Consider the following 18,004-nt stretch of genomic DNA (forward strand, 5'->3'; position numbering starts at 1 on the left):
GGACAAAAACCTTCACAGAGGTTTTGTGGAACACAGAAATATTCATTTATTTTCCCTCTTTCATGATCAGACCTCACACAGCTCTCTGCTCCCCTAAAACACGACACCAAACGTAACCAAAGAGACACGCGACGCCATGAACCGCTCATCATAACAGCAACTGTGCTCACAAAACCTCACCTGACCCTTGTGAGAGCGCAGGAGAATGATGCATCATCAGCACTATCATCAAAAGCGTCGCGCTTCACTGGATTCCACATTTGCTCACAGGCAAAACTCTCTGGTGATTTTGTGAAATTCGGCATAATGTCAGTGATGTTAACCAGGCGTGAGAGATCGCACAGAAGGTGTTTATTTTCTCCGTCTGCTGTCACGCTTGGGTTTGCTGAAACACCTCAAGCAGAACTCGCTCTCGTTAGGCCGGCGTGATGAATTGATTAGGATGTGACAGTGCGTGGATGCACAGAGACGACTGACAGACGAGTGAGTCATCCTCTAAAGAGATGCTGAGGTAACTGCAGGTGTCTGATGGGATTGTCTTTGCTTTTATTGTACCAAAGTGTTTTATAGAGGTGTGACGGTGCTGATAATCTCCAAATTTATTTTGTATTTAATTGCATTGCTGCAAAACTCAGACTAGTAGATCCAAACTCTGATAGTAGCAGGTTATTTCCAGTTGCGTTAGAAAGAGATGAGTTCATAGTAATGTAATTGCCTCTTTCTGGTGATATTGAGAGGTACATCCACACTTTACACTCAGTTTTTAAGAGTGTTACTTGTGTTTCTTTAGAAAAAATGTTTCTCATCGGTTATTCAGCCAAATACAGCCCACATTTGTAGCATAACTGATAATTAATCATTTAAGTATATTTTACGCAAAAGTGCCAAAGAATCTTGTCTTGGCCCTTTGACAGCCTGACTGCAGCAGAATTAGGCACAAGAGTTGGTGCCAAAAAGTGCCAAAATATGCCTGAGTATTCTTTACTGAAACCTACAAACATATTGCTCTGATTCATTTTATTAACATAAAAGTTGGTAGAGCTAATATTCAGATGTTTTGATTTGGAATTCTAGAGATTTGGAGCTGCAGCTGCATCGTTCCTCAGGTATAATCATTCTAAAATTGTATTGTTTATAAAAGAAAAAAAAGCGCTAATTTATGCTGTGTACCAACATAATTTACTCTGACCCAGTGACATACTTACACTTACACATCGGAACAGATTTTTTTGAGTGTTCCCTTTATTATGATGACTTGATTATTCAAATAGACCTTGTAGTTGCAGTTGTAGTTGTAGATACACTCTGTAAATTATCGAGCAGGGACACAAAATAGAAGCTAGTTCTCCACAGTTTAAAGGGCTCATCAGCAGATAGGCTTATCATCAGCAGGTTCTGATCTGCTGTTTGGGCTTGGCACTGTACAGAAAAAAAAACAAACAATCTTTCCCACGTCTGAACATCATTGACCGTTTTCATTTGATTGCACCACAAAAGCCACTTGCTGCCAATCCCTGAGGTGTGGTTGCTCGGTGCACCTCAGCTCCAGATGAATATTCCTTTGGTGTTCTGGCTGGTTGACAATTTGAAGGCCTGATTGACTGTTTGTTGCCTGCTTAATTTCTCTCTGCTTCAGATGACAGTTTGGTTGGTAGTTTTCTTGTGTAAGTCACTGTTCAGGTTAGCATGCCAGCTGATGTTGTCTTTGCCAGATGTGTTGGTTGCTCTGCAGCAATACAGCATTTATTTTGCTGAGTAAAAAGTTATTACAACCAGTAACCAAAAAAAAAAAGACAGCTATTGTTTTTTTGTTTTCAAATCCATAGCTAGTTGTCCTGTGCTGTTGAAGTGATTGGGAAAACCCCCTTGTTCACTTTGCATTTGCAAAGTGAATAGACTTGTTTTTCACACAATATAGAATCATAATAGGTATTTTGGCTTATTTTAATGGCTGACTTGAGGTGTTCTTGAAAACAATTAAGGGGATATTAACTTTGATCCCTTAATATCAAGTATTCCCTCGTAAATTTCCCTCTAATTTTTACACGTGCACACACACACATCCGAAACATTTTTCCTGCCATGTTGAGTGTTTCTGGGACCACGTGGATCTCCATCAGAGAGAAGAGTTAAAGGTGCAATATGTTATATTTGGTCACCTGTAATATTAATACTCCCAACAAACAGCACATCACAGGAGTAGCTGCTAACTAGCTTGTGTTAGCTTGTCAGCTCAGTTAGCCAGCTGTACTGTGGGAGTACTGGTTGTTTTAAGCACGAACACAGAAGCTTTGACTGCTGGAGGAGAGAGGTTTACCGGTCAATTAGCATGCTAACTTCAGTAGATGTCTCTTTTAATATAATTTTAAAACTCTTATTTCGTCACATTCTTTTGATAATTGCATTCATTCTTAACCTTTGAACATTTAAACAAACAATTTTGGTGGATAAAGCTTGTTCGCTTGGAAGATGCTGCTTGTTAAGCAGTTAAAGATGAGTATTTTTGGGTTGTTCATGTCATGGTCTGTCAGGTGGTCTCAGTCAGGCACAGTGATTTCCTCTCAGCTGACCCCCGTCAGCTCCAACCAGGCTTCAGTGTGTCGGCTTTTTATCCTGCCGATGACCGACGATGATGACCACGAGCCGATTCTCTCTGCTGACCAGTTGGCTCGTTCTTGTTGGTTGGTTGGTATTGTGTCTCTCTGGTTGGTTCACTGACTAACACATCTCCCTGCAGGCAACAGCTCATTCACGAGGACTTTAAAACACAGACTGCAGTTGGCCCTGGTGATGTGAACCACATCTGGTTATACACAGGAAAACCAAACCGTAAGCAGCCAAGCAAAATAATACACAAACTTGGTAATTTGTAATCTCCGTCAACATACACAGGAGACAGGCAAAGGATCAAGATAATGGTTTATGATCTGGATGCGTATTGGCTTGTTTATCCCGTCCTCCTGAAGACAGCGAGAGAGAGAGAGGAGGAGGAGAAGGAGAGACAGATGTTGTTTAAAAAGTATAATCCTCGGGTCTGTGATGGGGTATGTGGCTCTGCTGTGTGTCTCAGCTCACGCTGTAACAACGCATGGCAGCTTCATTGAGGCTCAGCCGCAGAAATCTTTTTATTCTTTGTTGTAGGGCTTTATTTACATGTCTCTTCATGCAGCATTCCTGCAGATGAAAAAAAATAACAGTGAGTGAAGAAGACTGAAATAAGCGAGAATGAACTGAAACAACACCGTCATTAAAGGTATTTTAACATAAACCACTCTTGCCTTCACCTGTGATCCGTGTGAGAGAAAGTTAAGTTAAGCACGTAATAATGCAGCTGTAACATCAGATAAAGAACATTTAAAGGACAGTGCCTTTCACCTGTAGTCTTAATTATCCTTCTGGATTGTTTTGGTGTGAGTTGCAGAGCTTTGGAGATATTTGTATTCAAGATTTCTGCCTTCTCTGTCACTGCAGCTTGTGTGAGAAAGTCATTTAGTCTTCTGTGTACGAGAGAAACGTTGGAAATAAGGCCATATCGAAAGAACATTTGTTCTCTACGGACTCCTAAAAGTATCAGCAGCTGCCATCTTTAGTCATGCGGACGATGATGTACCTCAAGTGCTTTTTAATGTTTTTGTTCCTTCATCCTGGTGTGAACTACAGAGACACCTTTAACTTGATAGTAAGTAAGGAGGATTATAGAAATAGGATTAAGGACTGTTTGTTCAGAACACTGGTGAATTCATTCAATCTTGATGTAACTTCCTGCATGTTTTTAAGTTAAATGTTTCTTGTTGCTTTATTGTAAAAATTAAATGTTGTTTGTTCATTTATGTGAAACTTTAGACGCTGCTGTCTTGGCCAGGACGCCCTTGTATAATAGATTTTGAATCTCATATTCCAGGCAAATTAAAAGTTAATGCAACATTGTGTAACTTCACTTTAAAATAACAGCTTTCATATCAATTTGATCATCCGGTGTTTTGTAATCGGATTTTGTAATCAGATAGAGGGTTGGATGACAGCGTTACATCCATGTTTACTTCAAGATGAACATTTTCAACACATGACATTGTTATGATGTAATGTGTTTATGACAGTGGTGTTGCAATAAGAAACTGTGGGGTTTTGCTTTAAATCAAATAAAAAAATAATTTAAAAAATTACATTCAAAAAACAGCAATATTTACCAAACTACACCTGCCAACATGTATCTACTCATGAACATGAGGCTAGCTGATGAAGCCACTCATTAATGAGTAGATGCTTGTTTCCTCCTGCACTGTCATATGGTGTCGTTCAGTGGAAAGTTTATATATATATATATATAATATATATATATATATATATATATATATATATATATATATATATATATATATATATATATATATATATATATATATATATATATATATATATATATATATATATATATATATATATATATATATATAATATATATGCTTTAAGCACTGATGACCGAGTACAAACTCTACTGATATGCTGTCCCTTTAAACACCTACAATAACATATAACATCATAACAACATCAGGTAAACGCACACCTGTCATGATAAGGGAAATAAAACAGCTCTTGAGGGTGAATAGTGACTAACAGTTAATTAAAATGAGTCTATGAAATTAGTTTATACAACAAACGCATGCAGACCAACATTTCCAGTTATTCTCAGTACAGGTGAGTAAAACAGTTACTCAGCAGAGCAGCGGCTTCTCACCACCACATATGACTAAGACTCATCCCAGTAAGCCCGACTTTCATGGATCATCAGCAGCCTCTTTAGTTGATCCGACATCAGTCATGAAGTTCATGGGTGGATTGCTGTCAGTCGCCACCGTGCAGCTTTAGCTGCTCACAGTAGCACAGCAGAAAAGCTGATGCATTTGCTGCAGTCGTGTAAAAGGTTTATACGACGTGAAGGAGGATTCACAGCATGAAGAAACTTGTGGTTAAACACAACGCGGCTTCAGTGCTTCTGAGAGATTTCACACACTTACGGAAAGGTGTTTTATTATACCAGCAGTATTTTCTGAATGCTTTGGCACAGTTTTCACACAAAAAATAAAATCTTAACATGGATTATATTCATAATTGGAATCCTATCATGGCTTCAAAATAAAATTATCATTATTGATTGTGTTTGATAATATGGTCTAATAAAAAAAGAGTATGCAGAAATCTGTACTTCTTCCACAAATGTTGTAAAGTAAGAATTCATTTATTTTAATAATGATTAAATGACAGTTTAATCACACATGTAATGCTGAGCAATGCTGTGTTATTTTTTATATACATATACAATATTTAAATAACATCTGTTTTGCGCGAAGATAAGGTCACTTTACAGGGAACAATAAATTGAGTGAGACACAGTATGGATTTATAACAAATGGATCTACATCTAAAGCAATAATAGAGGAAATAAAAGAAATCACAGCAGCTATATGAAATAAGAAGAAACACAGTTGGGGTATTTATTGATTTAAACATTGCACTCTACTCAGCAGACCACTATTTTTTCTACCTAAATTCCTGGATTATAGAATTAGGGGGACCAAGAAGTTTCCTGGAAATTATAAAAGCAATTAGTGCAGTTTGCAGTTAATGATTCAGAATTTAAAGAGGTTAAATGTGGAGTCTGACAAGGGTCTGCAGTCAGTCCAAACCCTTTAAGTCTATATATGAATTTGAATTTATTACAAAGCAAAGTTTATTACTGAAATATACAACAAGTAATGATTGTGTTTTAACTTCATTCCATCCTAGGTTGTACATATTCATTTTCTTAAACAGAGATGTAATCTATACCCTAATAACATCCATTGAAAACCCACCAGAGAGCGAAAGATAAACATTAGATGACACGTGTTATAGAGGCTGTTTCACACGTGGACGGACACAGGTGTCCCTTGAGATCTTGTCATCGGACACAGATAGTTTGTCTTTGTTCAGTGTTGTTGTTTGAATTTAAATAAGAGGATTGAATTAACTTGAAAACATTATTAGTCACGTGTAATGTCAGACATATAACGCCTGAAATCTTTCTGTTCAGATCAGATCAGACCATCATAGCAAGAATTTGATTTTAAATGTCTGTTTGCATTAAAGCAGATGTTTATTTCAGTGTATGGAGTGAAACTGTGGAGTTCTCTGGGCAACGACTTCAAATTAAGTCATGATTATTGAGTAACACTTGTTAGATGACTGTTATTGATTGTATCTGAGCGTGTATTGTTGAGTTTTTATATGATTTGTGAACAGAAGAAGGTGAAGAAAAAAGAGATGACCCTCTGTATCTACAGTATTTCATGTTAATATGAAGAAAGCTGCAGGTCTGATCATTTTTTCTTCTCTCGGCTCCTGTTTTTTTTTTTTTTTTTCATGGATTATGTAGTCTTTGGATATCATCTGTCTTGTGCACTTGTTCTGGGAACATTACACACTAAAAATGAGCAAGATAATCATGAATGAATGTGACTGAATGAATGAATAATAGATAATAGGCAGTCCTGGACTTCTATCTCTTAAAATATGAAATATATAATTACAGTGTTTTGTGCAATAGGTGTGTAATGAGCCTGTGTTCTCATACCTGGCAGCATTGTCGCTATTGAGCAAACCATTCATCCATTAATCTTACTATTCTCAATCAACTGTTTGTTCAGACGGAATCCAGGATGGAGGTGTGTGTAGTCTGGCTGTTATTTCCTGTCCTATTGTGTGTTGTCATCCAGCGATGTGGTGGGAACGTCGCAGAACGATCCCTTTTCACAGGGCTGTTTGTCGGTGTTTCTGTGTGTCTGGCTGGCTGCGGTTTCTCACACACCGACCAGTTTCTGCTTGCCTTGCGGCTTCATCTGAGGTTTAGGAGCGTGAGTGGGTGTGTGTGTGAAATGTGTACACGTGCACAGTGTGTGTGTGGTATGGCAGTCTCAAGGCGTCAATCAAATTTAAATCCAGAGATAAAAGGAGGTGGGGGTGGGGGGGAGATGCCCTTCCCTGCCTTTTAATTATAGTGTTTGCGGCGAAGGAGTCAGGAAACCCAGATGCTAATGTAGCGTACAGTAGCCGCTGTTCCGCTTACCTGCTCAGGTAGGACGATACTGCTCCCTCTCATACTTGATTAATCGTTTATATCACAGGCTGAGAGTGAGAGGGAGGCGATGGAGATGAAGCTGGGGAGAGAGCCAAGATAAAGACAGAGAACAAGAGGTGACTTCATTTGAGTTTCTTGGAGTGATGTGGACGCCTGGAGGAGGAGGAGGAGGAGGAGGTACGATAGGGGGTTTAAAGGAGAGAGAGTAGTTGCCATGGTAACGCTGTTATATGGTATATTGTTTAAGGGAGCAGGGAGAGGCTGGAGACAGACAGGTTAATCCTCTGCAGGCAACCAATTACAGACTTCCATCTCCCATCCTTCCTCCCCCGTATAATCTCCCTGACTCACCCTTACACTCCCTTCCCTCCACTTACCTGACTCTTACCCAAGCCTCTCTCTCTCTCTCTCTCTCTCTCTCTCTCTCTCTCTCTCTCTCTCTCTATTTCTTTTTCTCCCAGAATGAGAATAAAGTATAAAAATAAATAAGTCAGTAACTGGAACCAAAATGTTCCTATTGCTAAACCGCTCTGTCGTCGTCCTGTGCAGATATTGTTGGATAAAAGACTTCCAGATATTACCTGAATGTCTGAATATTACCTGATATGAACGTAATTAAAGGCTTTACAGAATCGCCTGGTACTGATGTTGAGACTGTCCTCCTTAAAGGGACAAATGTTGTTGATCTTTACTGTGAAGCTTTGATCGCCTGTTGTTATCATGACAGGTGGATTCACGAAGGTCCGCTGCTGAATCTGCTTTCAGTTACGTAAATGGGATTGAGTAACAGTTGAATAGGTTTGGTGAAGATAGCAAATCCACTCAGTCACGTCTAAAGTCTGAATGAATGTCTGTTACAGCAGATTTTCTTAAAGCACTGTTGATTTAATTAATTATTAACCAACACTATGATCTATCTTCAGTTGATAACACATAAAACTCACATTTAATTAGTTGTCTACAGAAACAGAACGTGCCATTTGAACATTATAAAAGTTGGCAGGTATGATCATAAAAAAAAAAAAAAAAAAACATTTCACGGCGATGAAGGCCGACTGTTGCGCAGCCTCACTTCATCTGTGTCTCGGCCACAAAGCTGCACTTAAACACACCACAGAGACTGCCATGCTGCTTCTCGTGAACTGATTTGCTTAGCTGAACAGCCAATCAGAGAGATTTGTTTCACCCTTGAATGGCTAAAAAACATGTTGATAATGCATGTAATGATAAAGGTAATCATCAACATTTGTCTTAGTGTTTTTAAGTGACAAACTGTCACTGTAATATTTCAACAGGAGCAGATGTGTGTAATTCCTTTAAGATATCACTTATCTGTTGGCCTCCGTCTCGCCTGGCAGAGAGGCTGCGATATAACGAATTAAATCCCTGAGCGTGACCACTGGAGACGTGTCTGCGGGGACGCTGGTTCTTTGAAATGCGCTTTGCACAAAGTGAAAGCTTATTGTGTTTGGAGTCTGTGTCTTATTTGGCTGCACTTCACGGGGACTTACAGAATAAAGAGGTTTGTTTTCGAAGTGTCTAAACAGTGTAAAAGCAAACACAGTCGGGCCAAACACATTAATGCACGGCCAGGAATCAAAGTGTGTGGTTTGGGACTTTTAGCTGGATTTAATTAACTGCTGCAACAGAGAACAGTCTAATCCGTAAGAGAGATGATCCCCGCATGAGTGACGAATAACAGACAGCAACTAAAAAAAATTGGAAGTTACTTTTTTGAAGCGAATAAACTTCAGAGTTCGGGACATAAACAACTCGGAGCTGGTGAATTTCTCTGTCACTCTTCTCATCACAGTTATGCACCGTGTGGCTCAGGCCTGTGTGTGTGTGTGTGTGTGTGTGTGTGTGTGTGTGTGTGTGTGTGTGTGTGTGTGTGTGACAGATGGTTCTCACTGTGACACACATCAGGACGACTCAGCATCCGACCAGTAGAGGACCTGATAGCAGATCAAAGTCTCTCCAAACTCTATTGTTTTGTTGCCATGCTGTTTTATGAAGCCTCTGAGTCGAGGCCTCTTTTATCTGAGACATTTGGCAGCAGCTCTGCTTCATAACAAAAGAAACAAGCTAATATTAGAAAATGTTGGAAACGATTCAGAACAAAACAAGTGAGATCAGAGCAGAACAATTCTCCTTCAGGACGTTTGACCTCTCTATGTGCTCCAGCTGAGAGCAAAACCTTGGCTACAAGGACCCCAATTAGGGCCCTGCTCCTGGGGTGGGAGCACCTCAGGGAGGCTCTCACCCTTGAGACCTCCTCCCTCCTCCCTCCTCCCTCCTCCCTCCCCCCGTCACTGGCTAAATCCCTGTGCAGGGATTAAAGACGGCCGGGCTCCAAAAAAAGATGATTCACAGAGCTTCTTGTCCTTTTTTGTTCTTCTGTGATGGAATAGGTGTGGGGTGAGCGAGGGGGAGGGATGGAGGTACTGTAGGTGTGTGTGCGCATGTACATGAATGCAAGTCCTCCCTGACTGTCTGTCAGTACATTTCCATTTGTGCGTGTGGCATTTAATGAGCTGTAGTCACTGAGAGTCTGCTGACGTGTTGTGCTGCTTTAAACCCTCCCTTCCTGCCTGTCTGCTTACCTGCAGAGGTGTGTGTCTGTGTGTGTGTGTGTGTGTGTGTGTGTGTGTGTGTGTCATAGCCAGAAGCAGGTATTAGTGCACAATGCATTGGAGGCACTAAAATGGCAGCCTCCTGCGCCGCAGTAATTTGTCCTTCCCGGCTCTCTCCACACGGCAGCGTACACACGGTGTGTTTCTAAAATATCCTGAGTGACACTGATGTTTAGACACATTTCACTGTAAATCATTTAGTCCATTCATAAAGCTGCCAGCATCACACATCCAGGATTAAGGGGGCTTCTGTCTCTCGCAGGTTCCCACAGGATGACACCGGCACCTCCAGGGTCGGCACTTCAAAGGTGCTCGCCCACCCTGAGAGGCTCCGTGCACCTCAGCATCCAGCAGCAGCACAATGATCACAGGAGCTGTGAGAAGATTATCAAAGTAGGGTGAAGCTGTGTGGGTACAGGATGACATGCAAAGATCCAAAACCATCCTCAATTTAAGGAACTAAATTCAATTAAAAAAGATTTGTAGCATCATGTTCATGCCGCTAAGCATTTTTAAACAAAAGCTTATTTATAACTTTAAAAAGTACCCCTAGAGGGCATTTATGTACTAGCAGAAGTAGCTTGTGTAGCTTCCAAACATTTGTCTTTGGAGCAAAATCTGTCATTTCTTTTTTGTTGGCTCAATCAAATGCAATCCAAGGTTTTATTCCTCTTTCGATTCATGTATAAAATGATACAAAAAATAAAGATCAGAGTGATTTTTACAGAAAAAATATTCTGAGGTCTTTTTCAGTTGACGCAATTATGTGAAACTATCTTAAAAAAAAAAAAAAAAAAAGGGACAATCCGTCTCATTTTTCCTGCTGAATCTGATCAGATGCTGAGGTGCTACTTCTGTGCTCAGTCCTGTTTTAGATGCAAAGCTGAAGGATTTTCTTTCCCCTTCAAATGTCAGATAAATACATCTTCTCTCGCTCTCGGTTTCAATCAAATCTTCCACTTGCTCTCAGCCTTCGATGTACTGGCACACTGTTGGAGCAGTCTCAGGACATGAAACACACACACACTCACACACACACACACACACACACACACACACACACACACACACACACGCCGATGCTTGTTAGGCTCGGGCATAGAAACTAAAAAAAAAAAAAAAAAACGATGAGGCAAAGGGGGGAAAGAAAGAACGAAAGAAAAAGCACCCCTGAGGTAGCTTGTAAATTGCGTTGGAATGCCGACTCAGCCAATCAAATTGCAGGAGACGGAGCCAGATTGGGAGGGGCGGACGTACAGTGATGATGATGCTAATGCAGCCAATTAGAGGTGGGCCGGCCACGCTCCGATTTCCCCCCTCCACGATGTCAATGGCAACATTTATCCCCCAATAAAACAGACATGATCTCAGGAGCCCGGGCCCTGCCAGGGCTTTCCGTTCCTACAAATTTCAGTTGATTGTACAGTGCTGTGCCTGGAAGCACTTCGAGTCATGATTACTGAGCTTGTGTTACATGTTTAAAGGGAGATTCCACACCATTTTTTTTCAGGGTTTTTCTCTCTGCAAGTTGGAATTTCCGACTGAAATATTAAGGCTGAAATGCAGGTTGTTCTTTCTTATTCGCTACACGTAGAGAAAGATAAAGTCGATGCATGTGGGCCGATTATGTATGCGCACACAGACAACCACTCAGGCAGCAGGACTGACCTCTCAGGCAGGAAAACAGTAGGAAGGACACAATAACCTAAAACAATTACCAACAATGGACTGAAATCAGCAATCTAAATCTCTTTAAGTGTTGTGAGAGATGAGTTTTGGTGATTATTGCAGCAAATTCAAACCTCTAGGCGTCTCGCTTTAATTACATCTGTGCTTTTTTTCAGCTTAACATTATTCATTTGGTTTCACTTGGTTGGTGTGAAGAGTAGGTTGACATGAAAAGATCAAAATCAGCACTACAGCAGTGAAAACATGCTGTTACAAATAACCAGGCTTTGCAGGGGTGATGGGATACATTTAAAGGGATATAATAATTAGGATGCAAAATAAAGGAAAGTGTATTTTGTTAAAGTTGTAATTAGATTATGGATAAATTTAGTAAAAAAGGGAGGATTACAGACATAACTACTACTCTTTAATGAAACCAAATACAGGAGTGTTTATTCTGTAAGAGTATCACAACTTTTTGTATTACAACTTCTTTACAAATAAGAAAAATATGTTTGTTGTTTTTTGAAGTACTTGTGCATTTAATCTCAAAAGTTTTACGTGAAATGAAGACAACAAAATTAAAACAAAATCATGGCATGATGTTCAGCAGAGCAGAGTGAAAATCTTTAGATGTGTGATTAATATTTGTAGTTTGTGATAACAAGTCATCAAATATAATTTCTGCTGTTTTTCGTTTTGTTAGTTTTTGTGGCTTGAAATCCACACAGCTGTAGAGGGTTTTTTTTTTTTTTTTTTTTAAATGTCAAGGGTCTATTTATAAATATAAAGTTAAACTAAATATGGATTACAAACCAAATCCTGCTCAATGAAGGAGAAGTTCAGTGTAATCCAGATGCTTATACACCTGTATGATCACTTCCATCGTTTCCATCAACACCTGCAGATGAGTTGAGTCAAAGAATTAAATTATATTGAATGCATGAAGAGTTTTATTAAATGAATTTGCAGCACCCAGACTTTTCCCCCTGTTGTTCATCATTTCTTTCACTTTTTTTTAGAGCAAACCTTTGTTAACTGTGCAGTGGAGTTTCATTTAATTTAGTCTCTACCCAGCCTGTTTTTATGGACAGATAATTTGAAAATAAAGGGACACTTTGTTTCCTGCACATTTCTGTAATTTCCTGTATGGGTGTTGTACTGTATGTACTCATGGAGCTTAAAACCTTCATAAAGGACGCTCCTGTGAAGTGGCAGATGTTGTTTGAATAATTTCTGAAAATATCTCTCTCATACTCACATTCCCACAGCTTTTTTTTTGTCCGAGATTGATCCCTTTACACACATTATTAGTCTGAATATCGCAGGTTAAATTAGTAATTATGTGTCTCCAATCATCCGACAGTGGTCTCTTTGTTTTCCTAAACGCAGCGCTCTGTTTCAGCCTGCCTGCTCTGTAACGGCAGGAAGGTGTGGAAATGTTGCAGCTAATCTTGTTGCTGCATCTAAAGACCATTAAATTGTGATCCGCATGACAATGGTCCCATTAGCCTCATAAGCCTGTTGAATTAGCAACTTAGTAGGTTTGTCTGAGTCGTCAGTGTGCCGTTCAGGATGCTGTTCTTTTAGTTTCTGCTGCAGAGAGCTTCCTGTAGTCAGTGTATCTGTGCTGATGAAGGTTGGCTGGATGTGTTTTTATTATTTTATGTAGTTTTTCCTTAGTTTTTTTTTTTAAATTATTGCGTCACGGTGTGTCACAGGTATATCAACCACCGAAAACATGCAGATGTAATGTACTTCCCTGGCAAACTGCAGGATCACCCCAGAACACAATGCTGGTTTCAGTATTACATCTTTGCTCACAGCTTCTTCTCAGCGTGGGACTTTTTTAGCTTAAATATGAATCCATGAACTTCAAAAAATTTGAGCATTTTCATAAAAAAAATTGCAACTTTTTTAACTCAACATTTTACTTTTTTTCCCAAACTTTAACTAAAACAATACCAAAACAATCTTCACCTAGCCTTGAAGGATAAGTTCACCCCCAAAAACGAATCTGAAAATTAGCAGTCCAAAAAAAAAAACAGCTCATCCACGTCTCCAAAAGACTCGCAATCCCAGAGGGATTTGGAAAAGCATTATTTACACCCTTTTTAAGCCTGAAATCTTTACTGCAGCTGCTGAACTAAAAGCATTAGCACTCAGTTGTCTAAAATTGGTGCATGAGTGCCTGTCTAGTTTTGTGCTGCAATGCTGTTTTTTCTGCAAAGCTTCAGAAATGTGTTTTGGACCAGGAAACATCACTTGATTTTCCACACTGGTGAGTAGACAATGGCTAAATATTCCTTTTAGATTAACTGTTCCTTTAACTGCTAAAAGAAAAGTCAGCCAAAATCAATATAATAGATAGTTGTGGTGACAATGTTGTTGTCTTTTGTCAAAACAGGAAGTTGTAGTAAACACCAGGCCCTTGCTGTTTGTGCGTTATGGCATCAAAAGTTGTGGTTCTACAGGATATGATGTCTGTGAGAATACTGTATATCTCACAGCATCCAGCTGTGCTCTGTCTCACCATCATCACGCCGCGCTTTCATTTCATTCTGCATGTGCTCCATAAAGACAGGGTGTTCGGCCTTATCCAGCAGTGATCCCCTGCTCTCCCTTGTCATTAGCAGCGCCACTTAGCAGCTCCGTTATCTTCCTGAGACAATGCTTCATCAGTGGATTAGACTTTAATTGGCTGCATTAGCTGCCTGCCTGCCCCCCGGCCCTGCAGCAGCTGTGATCTTAGAGGCCTCGTCCCTGAGTCAGACGCACGCCGACAGTCAGCAGGTAGAAATGGAAAAATGTTTTGGAAACTTGTGAACTTTAGATAAATAACACTTGCTTGCAATTATGCTGCTGTGGTTGTTTTTCTCACATATTATGCCTGTATATGGGCATAATGAGGATCTTAATGGGAGCCAAGTGAACCAAGTGGTTCCATGTTTTTTTTTTTTGTTTTTTTTCACTTATTGTTATTACTATGGAAGCAGCTATACTGTATGTGCAACGCATTTGAGTCTAAGATCAATTTCCGATTGGGGACAACAAGTGTATTGTACCAACTGTACTGTACCATATCCTATTGTATAGTACTGTATCCTGTTGTGCTATACCATATTGTACAGAATTGTATTGTGCAATACCACACTGTATTGTACTGTATTGTTGTGTTTACATACCATAAGATACCATACCATATTGCACGATACAGTGCCATATTGTATCGTATCATATTGTATTGTTTCATATCATGCAGTATTATATCCTATTGTGCTGTAAGATATTGTGTGGTAAGATATGGTACAGCACAATAGGATACAATACAGTACGATACCATACCTTATGTTACCATACCATACCATGCCATATGATACGATAACTGTATTGTACAGTACAACATGCTATCTGATAATGTGTTATCGTACCATACAGTATCCTATCCTTTTGTATTGTACTGTATCCTATTGTGTTGTACCATATTGTATGGTTTTGTATTATACAGTATTATTATTACAATCATTACTATTACTATGGAAGCAGCTATATGTGCTTTATGTACACATTTGAGTCCAACAGTGTACTGTACCATACCATACTGTACCGGACCATATTGTACCCTATCCTACTGTATTGTGCAGTATGCAGCCTGAGTCCATTTGGGAGAATGTTTCGTATCGTATCACATCGTATTGCACTGTACCATACCGTGTCTATCCTGTATCCTATATCTGCCTCATTACGGCCTGCGTTTCACTTATTTATGTTTGGTCTATACCGTTGATTTTGAGTGTGCTTAGTTCTGCCCCTACATCCACTCAGTGTTTGCAAAGCTGTAACCTCAACAGGACTAAGAGGCACTGTATGGAAATGTTTTTGCATACAGCTACCTCAGGCTGGTTGTTTATCTGCTGGTATTTTGAGGCTATAAAGGGTTCTGATTTTTCTACTCCTCACATAAAAAAGGTAAGCAAGTTAAAATGCAGAAACAATCAAAACAACATAAAAAGCACATCTTGCCTCTCCATGTAAAACTCTTCACCCATGATCCAGCTGCCCCAGACGGACAAACACGTCGTCTAATCTCTGACATGTTCCAGAAATCTCATTATAAGACCGCGTGGCTGAGTTAGATTAATTTCTAATGATTTAATTGATATCTAATTAAACGATATAAAAGGATCCATGGTGAGGCTTTTAATGCTGTAAAAGTTTCAGCTCGGCACAGCCAAGGCCTGATGTGAGGCCCTGCAGCACTGACCCCACATCTGCTGCACAAGCCTGCCTATCGAGGCCAGGCAGTGCTTTAATGGGTGTGTGTGTGTGTGTGTGTGTGTGTGTGTGTGTGTGTGTGTGTGTGTGTGTGTGTGTGTTACAGAGAGAGAGGCTTATGGCTCTTCTGGCCCAGACAGCAGCCTGCCAGGGTTTATAAGACAGTAAGGACTCTATTATAAAGCGCTCTGCTGCCTGTTTTTGAGGTTCCACTGTGAGTTCTCACTGTCGGAGGCTTGAGCGTCAGATTAAACTCCATATTACAACATTGAAATTCTTTCTTTTTTATTTGTTTGTTGTTTATTTTCTTTTCCCGTGATTGCTCCGTTAAGCGTTTTTGTGAAACCCAGGGGTTTAGAGAAGTGTTTTAACAACGTACTATCTCCTATAAAAATCATGTTTCCGAGCAATTATCACCGCTCTTTCGCTAAGTGATCCACGGTGCTGTAACATGTTGTCTCCATTTTTATATAAGCCTGAACAATAAAAGGTTGGAGTCGCACTCCGGATTGTTTTTTTCAGTTCAGTTTAGTAGTCTGCTGTTGTAAAGTCAAATATACATTGTATTAATAATTATTTTATGTTGTTTTTAATTCAATCCAGACAGAATAATAGCTAGAAAACACAAAAAACTATAATCTAAGATTATAATAATAATATTTGAAACATTTTTGAAAATGTGTTACTTATACAGTGTCTGAATTAAATGTTTTTGGATGCTTCATTGTGTATTTTTAACTAAATTCATATACAAAATGTTAAAACAATGTAAATAATAGAAAAAACAAATCACTGTCAGCAGCCTGATTACTGACAGAATTACACCTCAGTCATAATTTGCAAGAAAACAAACATTTAGTGACTTTCAAAGGTCACACTGAGCAGATAACAACTCAGTCTCAAGCTGAAATTAGTTGCATTTGTCCTTGATCCTTTTTACTGATATATTATTTGAAGTAACGACGGCAGCAGACGTTTAGTGTTTCCAATCAGCACAACACACACATCCACATCCATAATTTAGATCTGCAACAGACGCTCGTGGCAGAATAATTTTACATATTAAGAGCATCAGTACAGATGCTTAAATTCAGATGTCAGCATCCTCACGAGGAGCCAGTTATGAAAGCAGTAACACACGCACACACACACACACACACACACACACACACACACAGTGGGAGGGATGATTCATGTCTATTAGGCGTCCTCAGCTGGAGACAGAGGTCTAAAAGGCTGGAAATCGATCCGTGTCCTTCAGATCAGGTGACGTTTTCTGCCTCTCCTGGCTCCTGTCAGATGATCACTTCTGATATTTTTCCCTCTTTTTATCTCTGGCCTCGTGTTTTCCCACCGTAATCTCTCTCCTCCTCTTCTTTCTGTGAGAACCAGTGCAACCGAAAGAAGAGGTTGTTTTTTTTGTTTTTTTTACCTATGTGAAGCTTCATATTTCTCATGCTGGTTCACTGTTTTTCTGCATTTATAAAAGCTCTTTCATGGATCACGAGGCATCAGGACGTATGTGCTCATGTCAGCTGTTGGTATTACTGTAAATATTGCTTTTTAGATGTAGCTTAAAGGCCATAATTAAGTGTGCAATGTTTCCTGGGGCGAGTTTTGCTCTTGAAAAGCCTAGGTGGACGTTCAGTTTGCTTCTTAGCAGCCGTTCTTCTGTTGTAGCTGCATTTGTTTCTGATCTGTGGCGTCTGAGGAGCAGCAGTGTTGAGTAACATCAGGACTCTTCGTCTCTAAGAGGCTCAAGTGTGGAACAATAAGGAGGGTAAGTCCCCTTCCTCAGGGGACTGGAATAAAAATAAATAAATAAATTAAAAAAACTGAGAGAGCTGGACCCCCAATACAGAACAAGACATCTTTCTCAGAACGTCTTTTATGTATTTTTCTTTATGAACATTAATTTAAACACAGAGGTTTAAACAGATTATTCAATCTCTAGCTTTATATATATAAAAAAGATAAAGCATTTTCTGTACATTATAATCTGATAAATGTAAAATATTATTATCCTATTGTCAGAAAAACAATATAAAGAAACATGTCTGGACATTTGATCCATTGGATTTTACAATTGGGGTGTTTTCTTTTAACTTTTCTGTCCATTGTTTAACACCAAATTATGTCAAATTAATACTTTTAAAACAGTTTAAAACAAATGTCAATAATAACGGTCGGAATTTTGAGTTTTCTATGAGAAATCGGACATAATTAAGCCTGAACGAGTCGATTTGTATCCTCTTCATTTCCGTTTCTCTTCCCCTTTTTTCAGCTTTAATTCCGTTTGATCCCGTTTTCATCC

The 18,004-nt window shown here is 39.3% G+C and overlaps 1 long non-coding RNA gene across 1 annotated transcript in view; it reads left to right on the forward strand.

Moving 5' to 3' along the window:
- The window catches only part of LOC119031442, a 44,542-nt gene extending 34,152 nt beyond the window's left edge, over positions 1-10,390 (forward strand). Inside the window, exon 3 of the long non-coding RNA XR_005078596.1 lies at positions 10,010-10,390. This is a non-coding gene — a long non-coding RNA (uncharacterized LOC119031442). The remainder of the gene's footprint in view (positions 1-10,009) is intronic.
- The last annotated feature ends 7,614 nt before the right edge of the window (positions 10,391-18,004 follow it).

This window comes from Acanthopagrus latus, chromosome 13 (assembly GCF_904848185.1).
Source record: "Acanthopagrus latus isolate v.2019 chromosome 13, fAcaLat1.1, whole genome shotgun sequence".
Classification (NCBI taxonomy): Eukaryota; Metazoa; Chordata; class Actinopteri; order Spariformes; family Sparidae; genus Acanthopagrus; species Acanthopagrus latus.